The sequence below is a fragment of the Musca domestica genome, unplaced genomic scaffold, assembly GCF_030504385.1.
Source record: "Musca domestica strain aabys unplaced genomic scaffold, Musca_domestica.polishedcontigs.V.1.1 11, whole genome shotgun sequence".
Classification (NCBI taxonomy): Eukaryota; Metazoa; Arthropoda; class Insecta; order Diptera; family Muscidae; genus Musca; species Musca domestica.
The window spans coordinates 11,614,391-11,627,672 of record NW_026712133.1 but is presented as its reverse complement, the minus strand read 5'-3'; the positions used below and the strand labels follow the sequence as shown (position 1 = coordinate 11,627,672).

The following is a 13,282-nucleotide window of genomic DNA, read 5'->3' as shown; positions in this document are numbered from 1 at the left end:
GTATGAGACCCTCAATAAAAATGTATAAAAATGGGTCATTAAATAGTTTCAATGTCAATGTTTTGGTATCCCATTTAACGGTTCTTTTTGGGAATCTAATGTCCAATCAAATTAGGTACAACTTTGGACTTAAGGTCCCCAGTGATAATCCTCTTACTGTTTAGTATAGTATAGTCTTTTGAAGGTGCTATGTTCTTTACAGAAAATTCTGACAAAATTGGTTTAGGATTAAGGAAAATCTGGACTTATGTCACATTTTTTGGAGATGCTAAGAGCTATACATACAGGGTGAGATGAAAAAACTGCAACGAACTTCAGAGCACCAAAAGCATTTTGGTGAGAATTTTCCAGAAAAATGTTATTCGTGATGGAATTCAAGCGTGATAGTGTGATTTCTTTATATTTGGCTGGAAAACCACAAGTGGCTATCGTTAGAGCACTCCAGCACTTAAATGTAAATAAATCTTTTGTGTCTCATACCATCGCTCGTTACCGTCATACTGGTAGCTTAGCCCGACGTCAAGGAAGTGCACGGAAGAAAACGGCAACATCAGCAGAAATGGTTCGAAAAGTAAAGTTGCGACTTGATCGAAACACGCGTCGCAGTGGCCGAAAAATGACTCGTTAGCTGAATATATCGCAATATTCCATTCGGCAAATATTGAAAAATGAGCTCGGGATAAAGCCATTGAAATTCCAAAAAGTGCAAGAATTTACACCGGCACAGAAAGAAAATAGACTCAAAAGAGCTAAAGAGTTGCTTCGCTTGGCCGAAAGTGGTGAACTGCCGAATATGGTTTTCTCCGATGAGAAAACATTCGTTGTCCAGCAGTTTTTAAACAAACAAAATTATCGAGTTTACTTGCCAAGAGGTCAGCTGAAAATATCCACCTTCGGTTGGCCACCAGAACTTAAGTGCCGGTCATGGTGATGGTGTGGGCCGCCATAAGAGCCGATGGCCGCTCTCCGCTGGTATTAATCGAGAATATAAGAATAAATGCCGAATATTATCGCGAAAATATTCTGGAGGGTGTATTAAAGCCTAGGGCACGCAAACATTGTGGCCTCAGACCTTGGATATTCCAACAGGCCTCAGCACCATCGCACTCTGCTCGCGCCACCCAATAATGGTAACAAAATCAGCTTAATAAATAAGTTTTTCTTCATTTCCAGCTCAAAATGGCCACCAAAATCTCCGGATACAAATTCATTAGACTATTGTGTCTGGAGTATTTTGGCGCTTCGCCGGGGATGGGCCAAAATACCGCAGAGCAACATTCGGTTTCATTGGCCGTGAGAAGGCCATAATTCGTGCTAAAGGTGACCAATTCAAACAAATCTAAACTTATTCTGAAATTTGATTCTTTTTCCGACATTTTTTGATTTCATTCAAAAAAATTTTAAAAAAAATTTGAAAATTATGGCGTTTGACTTTGTTGCAGTTTTTTATCTCACCCTGTATAGTACGGAATGTTTATAACAAAGGCGGATTAACATGATAACATTGACCTCAAATATCTTGAATTGGATTGAATTTTGTCCAATGATTTATTTTTAACGAGACCAAATTGTTGTGAGTGCTTAAAAGTGTGCTATAAAATTTTTGTAAATCTCTCTACACATGACTCCTGTTTCAACTAGTCGGTACCATAATAAAGTGTTCCAAACGACATTTTTGAATTCTTGAGATTTACAATCGCATTGCAATTTCATATGAATGCAAGGTGTCGCAAAAGTAGTCCTCCTTTCAGAATATGCTACACATTTTACGATTGGCCCCTTATGCCTTTATTACAGCCAAAAAACATCGGAATTTCTATCAAGTATGTCATGTACAAAGTGGCGCAAATGTAAACTTTCGATGTTTTTTTTTTTTGTAGTTAAGACATTAGGGGCCAATCGTAAAATTTGTAGCATTTTCTGATTGGAGGAATACTTTTGCGCCACCTTGTATTGCCAAGTAACAAGTTTACATCAAAGTGTCAATTCTTTTAATAGTAGATGTATGTATAATTTTAATTAATAATTTTCCTGACTTTATAAAAAATAACCTATATATCCCATTTTTGCACTTGATCAATATTTAGCCACTTCCTTGACGTCGGGCTACGCTATCAGTATCACGGTAACGAGCGATTGTACGAGACACAAAACATTTATTCACATTTAAATGCTGGAGTGCTCTAACCATAGTCACTTGTGGTTTTCCAGCCAAATATACAGAAATTACACTATCACGCTTGAATAACTTTTTTCCTGGAAAATTCTCACCAAAATGCTTTTGTACGCATGTAAACAACATAATGAGCTGTCACTGGACGAGTGGCTTAGAAATGACAGCAGTCTGAATTTTGTTTCAGTTTTTTCAACTCACCCTGTACGTAATTAAGGATTTTTCGAATTTTTCAGAAGTTATGAAAAAATAACCTATACATCCCATCATTGCACTGGATTCATATTTTGTCAAATTGGGATGTAGTGGAATGATAAACTTGGAATAACACATTCTTTGCTGAAGATTATTTTCCAGTTTTAAGTAAAGATTTCAAATGCATGTAACTATATTTGAATGTATTTTATTTAAAAGTTACAACATTATTAAAAGAAAATACCAAAATTGGACCCACACAAACACATTTTGTACACACAATCTATATGCACGCATATGAACATCGCTAGGTAGCCCAGCTTCAATGCAGACATGTGATGCAAACATGACGAGGATATTCTATATCAGTGATTGGCCAAGAAGAACAACCAGTCCATACGCTGTGGGTGTTTTTCACTACGTGACAGTATTTACTAATGACAATATCTGAGAAATCGAAACGAAACTGAAACGGAGACATCACGAAAAGAGCCGAACAAAAGAATGTGACAGTTCTTCCTTTGGCTGGGGTTGACCTATTTCCATGCCAGAACAAGGTCACCGACCAAAATCGAGGTTTACACGATCCCACCAGTTGATGCAAAAGTGTAAATAACCGAACTAAACTGGGACAGTATTTACTGATTTTGGCTGAATTACCTGCAAGGAATGATGGTGGGGGAAAATACACCATCATAGTTGGATAATAGTAATTCGCAATGCAGTGCAAACATACATGCAAACACAATGATGCAATGCCAAGCAACAATATGTGCAAGTAAAAAAGTGGAAATAAGAGGAATTTTTTTTTCGACTACAGCTGTTGTTGAGATCGTCTTTTTTAAAAGGGTATGTCCTATAAAAAAGAATGAGCTATAACCAACTTGCGCTATTTATATTTATCTCTCAGGTATATGTTTAATTGCTTTAAAAGTTGCAAAGCAGTAAGAAAAGGACTAAAATCGATGATCCTCTACACCAATATTCATAATAAGCAGTTCTACCCGTAAAAAGTATATGCTTATATTGGGTGTTTGTGTGAAGCAAATCATACCAACAGCAATCGTTATTGAATACTTATCACAGCTCTAGAGCAGTTGATCGGATGGAAAAAGTATGTAATTCAGTTATGGCTGTATCTGAATCAATTTCAGAATTTATTCTAGGCCGAACTTGTCCGTGTGGTAAAACAAACATCCATTCTCCTCAAAAGCTTTAAATATGAATTGAAATAGAAATTTCAAGAGAATTTGAAAAATTTTAAAATATTTTATTTATTCAAAACAATACATACACATACAAAACCCTTGCATACGCTTTGACATTACAAGACCACCAAAAGAAAAAATTGTATTCAGTAGTGGGATTCTCTAACTCATTTTTTGAGTTGCAAAAAAAAACCGTAAAATTCAGATGCTTATAACTTCGGTAATTATCATAAATTGTCTGTAAGTTAGCGACGAAATTAAAGTAGTCGCTAAGGTCTACCGATATATACCAATGTTGTCAACTTTTATTACTTTTTTTTTTTATACCAACATTTTGCATTTGAGAGGTACCGATTTTTGTCGGTAACTCAAAACAAGTAAGCAAAGGCTATAGTCGTGCTGGGCGGACCATATAATACCCTACAACATTCGAATATGTTGAAAGCCCCCTTATGTCCAAATCGATTTTAGACGATTTCGTTTTTTAAAATGATGGCATAGATTACTGCCCAGATGTTACCCTTAGCTTTTTGACAATTTCACTCAAAAGTTGTGGTCCATTTTTTAGCTAAATATAATCCAATGATCATCCAAAATGCTAGACTTCTTTCCTGTCCTTAACTCTCTTCTCATGCTAAATTCCATGTTAATTTTTTGGTCCATTTAAATCCCTAAATGTACATCTTCAAAAATAATAGGATTTAATTCTGACCCTACCCCTACCCCCATGCAAAATTTCGTGAGGATCGGACGTTAATTGCGACCTGTATATAATACCCTTAACACATGTATGCGATAAAAAGTATAACAAAAAATTTAAAAATGTATCAAAAAGTATTCACTTTTTATTGTCTTATGTTTACGCGTTTTTCTTAGATATTATCTTTTTCTGGCAAGAGACCATTACGAATTGATGAGAATTGTGAAAATCAGTCCAGCGGTTCTTGACTTATAAGCAGAATAATTAAGATATATTTCTTTCACATATATATTGTACCTATTTTGCTATATATCCTATATCTTAACTATCAGCATCAGTGTAATGGTCAGAAGTGACCTTTTAATTTATTTGTGATTTCGCCGGGATTAAAAATATTCGCAGTTTAGTGGAAATTTTCGTATTTTTTGATATAAAATCTATGGTTTATTTTACCAGCTAAATATTGACCGATAACCGACCAATTTGGTAGGCTCCTGCTCATTTTTATACCCTACACCACATAGTGGTAAGGGTATTATGGCTTTGTAACATGGAGAAAGAGGCGAGATAGAACCATAGTTACTTTTGAGGATCTACATAAAATCACTTTCTGAGTAGTTTTGTGCATGTCAGTCCGTCTTTCCGTCCGTTCGTCTGTCCATGTGTGTTTGTAAACAAAATGCAGGTCGAATTTATTATCCGATTTAGATGAAATTTTCCAAACAATATTTGTTTGGCCCAGTGACGATCTCTATTGAAATTGGTGATAGTCGGATCAGATTTGGATATAATTCCCATATATATCTTCAACCGATTTCGGGTTAATTGTGCACCAAATGGCCAATGTCAGTCAAAATGACTTGGATTTTGGCACATCCGACCGAATTCAATCTAGACGCAAGTGCATCAAATTCGGAGAAAATCGGTTTAGATATAGGTATAGCTCCATATATAGATTTCATCCGAGTTGGTGTTTAAGTCCCCAACATTCGTAATATGTAAGGAAAGCTCAAAAGTCGGACGGGGCCGACTATATAATACCCTACACCAGTATGCATATTTAGTAGAGGTCTCGTAAAAGAAAGGTTCTTATTGGGCATTTCTGAGCTCTATAGATATCTGGTACAAAATATGATTATGGTAGAGTGCATATTCCGAACGTTGCAGATTTAAACACAAAATCGGATGAAACATATATATGGGAGTTATAGCTATATTAACCCATTTTCACCAAATTTGATGTACTTACTTCTTGGTTGAATTCGGTTGAACGTACCAAAATCATACATAATAAACCTCAAATGGGATGGAGATGTATATGAAAGCTATATCTAAAACTTTACCCATCTTGATATTATTTGAAACACGTATTAATGGACATTATCTGATATCTGGTACCAAATATCATTTTTGTGGAGTGTATATTACGAAAGCGAGGGATGGAACCACATCGGATGGAACACATATATATGGAGCTATAGCCATATCTGAACCGATTTTCACCAAGTTTTAAATGTTAACTTCTAGAATTAATTCGCTCGGAAGTCCAACTTTTCACTCACTTTGGGCTAAAACTAGTCATTTAGTGCACAAGAAACCTAAAATCGGACGAAAATAAATACGGAAGCTTTATCCAAATCTGATCCGATCTTGATAAAATTTGATTCATTTATTGCTGGGCTGAATCTAATATTTGGTACTAAATATCATTTTTGTGTAAATTCGGGTGGAAGTGCCAAAATTCACATCATTTGGACTGATATTAGCCATTTGGTGTCGAAGAAACCTAAAATCTGATGAAGATATATATGAGAGCTATATCAAAATCTGAATCGAACTTGATAAAATTTGATCTATGAATTTCTGGGTTGTATCTGATATCTGGTGCTAAATGTCAGTCTTGTGGAGTGCATATAACGAATTAAACAGCAAAATCGGATGAAACATACATATGGGAGCTATAGCTATATCTGAACCGATTTTCACCAAATTTGAAGCACATGCTTGTAGACTGAATTCGGTCGGATGTAGCAAAATTCACACCATTTGGACTGATATTAGCATTTGGTGCACAAGAAACCTAAAATCGGATGATGATATATATGGGAGCTATATCTAAATTTAAACGATTATCACCAATTTCAATAGGGTTCGTCCTTGAAGCAAACAAATGTTATTTAGAAAATTTCATCTCAATCGAATAATAAATGCGACCTGCAATTTGTTTACAAAAATACATGGACAGACGGACGGACGGACAGACAGACGGACATGCATAAATCGACTCAAAATGTGATTCTATTCTGATCACCAAAATGAACTATGAGTTTATCTCCTTACCTTCTCCATGTTACAAACAAATGCACAAGGACATAATACCCTGACCAACTTGTGATGTAGGGTATTAATATGTTCAGTGTTGAAAAATTTTAGCCAAATTGATTTGTTACCCTATCCCAAACATAAATATTAAATTTCAACAAAATAAATAGAGAAATATGTAAAAATACTTTAAAGCAGTAAAATTGGGGGTAGGGTTCAATGGGAGCTGTATCAAATTGTGGACGCATATTAATATTATTATTTTGAAGGGCATCCTGTGCCCATTAAAAACATCAGATTTCAAATTTCAGTCCATTTGAATTACAAATGTACCTAAAATTATAGGGCACTATGCCTAAAGGTGGACCAATCTTCACAAGTTTTGATTACATTATTTTTAAAGATTTCATAAATTTGTCTGAATGTTTTTTTTAATTTTTTTACTTTCCCATAGCTTCTAAAAAATCACCTTATATTAATTCAATATAGAATTGATATTGTGTCAAAATTTATTTTATCTAGCGATGTGTATATGATATTCAGGAGTGTTTGTAAAGTCCGAAAAAGAAAATCAATCCAATTTCGTTCTTGCACATATCTTTAGAACAGATGCCGCTTCACCTTCCTGCAGTATATGATCTATGTCGTTGAAACATTTCTTGAATTATGCCTTGTTAAGGCGAAGATCATATGTTTTATGATTTATGTGTTTGTTTTCTCTTTCGAGACGAGCTTAATGATCAGGAATTTGCAGTGAAAAGGAAAGCCAGAAAGACACTATCACACACTCACCAGTATGCGACGCGTTTCGCCGTTGCTTAAGCGGCTCATCAGGCATATTTGGTGTGGATGATGGCTTACAAGGGCCGTTCTCTGGAAAGTAGTATATATTTCGAACTTATTGCAAATTAGCATATGCGAATTATACACTAGAAACTCTCCAGGTTCGACTCAAGTTCTATTGGCAGATCTTTTTCCAACAACTACTACATTGCTTCCATGCTTAGTTTCCCTCAAATGCCATGCCATAATTTCCCATGAAAACATTGAAATTCGTTTTCTGGAAAGTCAACTTTTTCAGATTCAATATTCTCGGAATTAATGAGCAATATGTAAATAATGCACTTCTTAGCACCCACCCACAATCCCAAATAAGTCATCAATAGCCCATCTGTCAGACATTATGTCTGATTCCGAATAACAATTCAACAATCAAATCAAACCTACAACATCTCTATTTGCAAATGATGACGTTGCTTTCATTCAAGTTTCATTCCTTTGAAGCGGAAGTTGTTACGATTATGGTGGGCTTTCACTTTTTAGTGGAATTTCGACGAGTGAATGAGAGTCCTTCAGTTTAACAGCCATATGCACGCATACTCATACCATTTCATGGCTCACCATACCTATGCATGTACATATACATCCATTAAAAGTTATATACTTAATTTCCTAACCACAAAGATGACTTCCGCCAAATGTTGACAAAGGATTCCAAGTAAATTACCTCTTTTATTGTATGGGTATGAAGCGATGTACATACGTACATATATGTGTAGATATCTGTTTCATTTAAAATACTTTAGTAAGCTAATTAAATAATACATGAAAAGGTCGAGTAATATTCTCTTTTATGTTTTAAAATATTTAACAAATTACAGACAATCTGCATTAAAGCAGTCCAAAATACCTTTTTGTCGGTGGCATAGAATGAATTCCATTAAAAAGTCATATTATTTGTTAGTGAATATAAATGTACACTGATTTGTATGTATGTATGTACATTCATTTTTTGAGGGATGGCATGTGCTCCGTGAAAAAAAATGTATTTTGCAAATTGACACCATGTGCTTTATATACCCAGCTACATATGTAGGTAGGTAGATAGGTATGTGTGTAGTTAAATATACTCTGTATGTTTGGGTATTACATGTATGCACGTTTGTATATCCACTTTTATGCACAAATGTTTGTATCAAAATTTACACTTGACCCACCTTTTATATACTACTGCCTCTTCTTGTTCCTTTTTCCGCAATCTTTATCTTCTCCTCCGTTTATGTTGTTATTGCTCTTCTTCTTTCAACAGAAAGAAAAAAGTCACAAAAATACAAAAAAAAAGAGTTTTGTGATTTCCTGATTTTCTCTTGTAAACTGGAACACGTTGTCACGAATACATGTAGGTTTGTATGGATGTGTGTGTTCTCTCTCTATATATATACTATGCTGCCGTTGAATGTAAGTCTGCTCTGCTTCTGCTTCTGCGTTTCCGTTTTGGTATTTTTTCTTCTATTTCTTTTTTTTTTTTGGTTGGCGTTGAAACCAAATGAACAAATTCTCGGCTTATGTATTTGTATGAACACGGATGTACATATGTATGTACTTATGTTTGTTATATTTTTGTTATATTTATTGATGTCGTTGTTGTTTTTGTTATTTAAATTTTAAACTGTTTTACACAAATGATGAACTTTGAACTGAACACACGCACACACATACAGTGATATACACAAGCGAAGGAATGAATGCACGTGTGTCATATGTTTTCTCTCAGGAAAACAGGAAAACAAATCATACACCACCGTTCACCATCATCACACCACTCTCACAATGGCAGCTTTTATGTCATTGAACAGAGCGGACAAACGAGAGAGCAGAGTGCCACCTTTTTGTTTATACACATACACACAAACATACGTTGTGACAAAGAGTTGCGTTTGTTTTACACGACGACGACGAGGACTCGTTGCTTTCGATGTTTACTACTACTACGATTGTTGCCGTTGTTACTGTTATTGTTGTTGTTGTCGTTTCAGTAAGATGTTTATAGGGGGGGACGGAAGGAATACTGACAGCAACAGCAGCTAAAAGGCAGATGTCAAAAAAGAAAGCAAGGAACTCAAATGGTATTAAGTTGTATGCTCGCACAATTCGTTATGGCGCTTCGTATTACAGCAATGCGTTGGCAGCGGGAGCAGCAGCAGCAGCGACTTGGCAGCGGACACACATTTATAACAATAATGTATTATCATCAGAACCAGACCTGCTGTTTTTGACAGATTCTACAACACCTTCTCGCAGACATTGTCACAGTTGTTATTGCTGTGGCTGCGGCTGTGACTGTCACAGTTACTGCTGAGCATGCACCAAAGAGAAGAATGAGATGTGCAAAGGCAATCTGTTAGATGATGGAAGCCGTTTATGGCGCTGCCACGACAATCTGGCCGTTCGAGTATTCGAAGAAGGGAAGAGAGTGGGTGGCAAATTTATGCTTTTTCATTCATATTCTTCATTACTGGCACACATACACTTGTATACATACATACAAACGCCAGCAGGCACCCTCTGCACATTATACAATCAATGGCATCACAGTGATACATCCACCATCATTATTATCACACACACTCGCGACTGATGTAAGCTCTTTTGCTTTTCTCCGAAATGCTTTTCTCTCCCAGTGTAGTTTTACACTCTTTCTCGCTCACTCACTTTGTATTTATCTCACCCTGACCCATCAGCAAACTAAACAAACAGTTTGTCTGGCGTATTGTCCGTTTGTGTTTTCTTCTTCTTCAGTTATGGCCATCAAGTGTGTATGAGTGTGTTTGTTGGTTTGTAAGTTTGCAAGTGCGTGTTCAAGATTTCATAGCATATTTTTAGGAGCGACACTTTAATATATCACTTATTTTCTATTTTTGACCATCACAAACTACCAAGCGCATAATTTGCTTCCTTTTTTGTTTGATTCGGATTCTGATTTTTTTTTCTTTTTATTCTCTTGTTTCTTTTGTTCTTCGTCGTCGTCGTATTTTTGTTGTTCGCATTTGTTTCCTTCTCATTCGTAGGAAATCACTTTCACTTTTAGTGTTCGTGGGAACTCGATTTAAATACAAAACGTATTATTTGGTCGTTGTTATGTTGTTTTGTTGTTGTTCTTTTACTAAGTAATTATTTTTACATTGGAAGTATTAAATTTTTGAGAATTTTCACTAACACCTCACCACAAGTAAAGGAAACTATATTTGTTTTATTTCCTCAATTTTTCTTGACTTGTCAAAAATGAAATTTCCTCTTTCGTTTCTTCTTGTTGGTTGTTTTTTTTTTCACTTCAACATACAGACGCACACATGCACATACGAACGCTTATACAGATGATGGTACGTTTCTTTGGACGTATGTCCGTATATTATACAATATTGAACTCCTACAAGATTTCACTGTAGTAAGTCAAAAAAGAACGAGCACAAGGACTGAATATGTATTTTTTTTCTTTTTGGATGATTTGCTGTTGGGCTCAACCTGCGTGTGTGTGTTTCGCTAATTTCTTTTGGAATTTACATTGGAATTTACTATTTTTGCATTGCACTTAAATATTTATCACAACTTTTGTAATTCACTGGCAATTGGAGAAGGGAAAATATCATTACATCCAAAAGTTAGCAACACTTTTTTCCACGCGTACACACACACTAACAGCAGCAGCATTTAGCAATTAATAGCAGCAAATCTTTTTTCACCGCAGCGCACCAAAATCGTCAACGACCACAACGCACGAACAGCAGCCACTATACTCATCAGGCTCTATCTATTTGACGCTTAGTTTTGCACCATTTGAATTGAATTCAAATGTGGAGCTTTGGTGATTATTTGAAGAGAGCTTTGAAATATTTTTGCTCTCACTCTCTTCTTTTTTCTCGTTATGAAGTATTCACCACACTTACGATGCAAATTGAAAACGTAACGGAATTTATAAATATAATCGGGAAAATCTTACTATAGGCTAAACATTATTTTATTTTTAAGAAAAGAATGGAAAACCTGTTACAACAATCGATTCGGACGCCCAGGGCCCGTCTATATGATTACTTAAAACACTACGGCATAGTTTCAAAGCTAAAGGGTACTAAAATGCATTAAAATATGTGTCATGGTATCCAAAATACCCAATATCCGGGGGCTATACGATATCGTGGGCCTATATAGACAATTCTCTTTCAGGGGGTAAGGTACTCACAGAAAACTTCTTGTATAGAATTTCAGAAAATTCCATTAAATGTTGCCAAAATCAAACAAATACCGAATATCAGGAGGTACAGCTATGTGGGGATATACGATATCGTGGACCTATATAGGCAATTCTTTTTCAAGGGGTATTGTAGTCACGAAGAACTCCTTGTGTAGAATTTAAGACAATTTCATTGAAAAATATGGTTAAAATCATCAAAATACCGAATATTGGGGGTACAAAAGACTGATCTGTGCCAAATTTTAGGTTCCTATCTTCATTTGTTTTGACTCTAGCGTGATTAGAACAGACGGACGGACGGACAGGGCTAAATCGTCTTAGAATTTTACACTGATCAAGAATATATATACTTTGCTGGGTCTAAAATAATAAAAGGTAGAGAAGTGAAAGGATGGATGGAAGTGCGTCGAATAGAGTCGTGAGTTAATTCCGGTGCCTGGAATCGAGTAGCCTTTTTACAAAGGTAGCCTAAATGTTCACTGAGATCATGAACCGAATGTTCCCCCATAACTCTTGATAGAGCAAGGCTGTGGCATAATAGGGGTACAATCGTTTTATCGAAGGTTGGGTTAGGGTCAGAATATAAGGTTATTGTTTTAAAAATGACATTTTGGTTGGTCATCGGATAATATTTTGCGTTTAAGATGGAACACAATGTTTGTGTGAAATTGGTTAGAATACATATCAGTACGACAGGGGGGCGTAAATATATGGTAAATTTGACTGTTAAACTTTTTCAGGACAGAATGGCATTATTTCAAAAAATGAAAAAAAATGGATTGCATCTAAGATTTTTTCCAATATATTATAGTATTGTAGGGTAGCACATGGTCGTCCCCGCACGGCTATAACCATTGCTTACTTCTTTTGTAATGTAGGTTGTCTTTAAAAAGGAAAAATATTTATTTCTTGAGTTTTGCCTTGTTAAGGCAAAGATCGTATGTTTACGATTTATTTGTTTAATTCTCTTTCGAGATGAGCTTAATGATCTGCAATTGGCAGTGAAAAGGTAAGCCAGAGAGACACTATCACACACCCACCACTGTGCGACCTGCTTTGCGTTAGGCATATTCGGTTAAGATGATGGCTTACAAGGGTCGTTTTTGGAAGGTAATATTTATTTCGCAGTTATTGCGAATTAAACACAATTCAAGTTCGGCTAGAAAATTATTTCTCATTTTGGGAGTTGCTTTCTCAGGAAGAAGACTGAAAGTACGCTCTTTCAGCCCATATCTACTTTTACCCCTGTCAACCATTCTGTCCAATATTTTTCTCATTTTAATGAAATTACTCGTTTAAAAACATGGGTTTCTTTTTCTTAATTTACTTGCATAGTGAAATTCTGTGAGGCTATATCGTACAAAAATAGAGATATACAATAATTTTTTGAACAATACACTATAGTTCCTGTCCAGACCCGTTTTAATGTTTCCTCCGTTTTATACTCTACACCTCACGGTGGCCAGAGTATTATGTATTTGTGCATTTGTTTGTAACATGGAGAAGGAAGCGAGATAAACCCATAGTTAATTTTGATGATTTGCATAGAATCACATTCCTTCACTATGTTCCAAACAAATGCACAAAGACATAATACCCTGACCACAGTGCGGTGTAGGGTATAAAGATGCAGCGTATTTATTCATTTAATTTGT

At 35.6% G+C, this 13,282-nt stretch overlaps 1 protein-coding gene across 1 annotated transcript in view; it reads right to left on the bottom strand.

Moving 5' to 3' along the window:
• Window positions 1–11,152, bottom strand: part of LOC101894460 (uncharacterized) — a 55,508-nt gene extending 44,356 nt beyond the window's left edge. The window contains exon 1 of the mRNA XM_011297145.3: window positions 8,596–11,152. The gene's annotated coding sequence lies outside the window, so the exon portion shown is untranslated. The remainder of the gene's footprint in view (window positions 1–8,595) is intronic.
• Between the last annotated feature and the right edge of the window lie 2,130 nt (window positions 11,153–13,282).